Below are 799 nucleotides of genomic sequence, written 5' to 3'. Positions count from 1 at the left end.
AAATATGAGAGTGACCAGAGTTCTTCTAGAACATGGGGATTAAATAGAAAACACAGAGAGGATCATTGAAGAACTGCTGACAGAAAACTTCCCCCATATCATGAAAGATGAAAAGCTGACCATCCAAGAAGCTCAATGAACCCCATATTGCACAGACCACAAAAGAAAATCATCAAGGCATATCATAATCACACTCTCTAAAACCAAAGACAAAGAAAGAATCCAGCTTGAGACAAACAAAAAGTCACATACAGAGGGGAAACAATAAAACTAAGCTCTGATTACTTGGCAGAAACCATGCAGGCAAGAAGGCAATGGGATGACATATATAAAACTTTGAAAGAAAACAAACTGCCAACCAAGAATAATGTATCCTGCAAAACCCTCATTTAAATATGATGGTGAAATTGCACATTTTCAAATAAACAGAAATTAAATGAATATGTAAAAACCAAACCAAACTTACAAGGTTATTAATGGAGTCCTTCCATCTGAGAACAATCAACATCAGATCACAGCCTGAATCTAGGATGCAAGATTGCACCAGCCATATACACCTAGGAAATGGACTCTCAAGGACTATTCAAAACCAAAAGGTTTACAACAAGGAACCAGAGAGGTTAATCTGCAAATGACAACAACGTCAGAACCATAAAAGAGGGAATAAATGGCATAGGTAGAGAACTTTCTAATGGAGAGGAAGGCAAGGCAATAATAATAGACTGGTTCAAACCTAGGAAGATAGGGGAAATTTCAAGGTAACCACAAAGAAAGTTAACAAAACTACTCATCAAAATAA

This window comes from Trichechus manatus, unplaced genomic scaffold, assembly GCF_000243295.1.
Source record: "Trichechus manatus latirostris isolate Lorelei unplaced genomic scaffold, TriManLat1.0 scaffold00223, whole genome shotgun sequence".
In the NCBI taxonomy this organism is placed as follows: Eukaryota; Metazoa; Chordata; class Mammalia; order Sirenia; family Trichechidae; genus Trichechus; species Trichechus manatus.
This window is presented reverse-complemented; position numbering follows the sequence as displayed.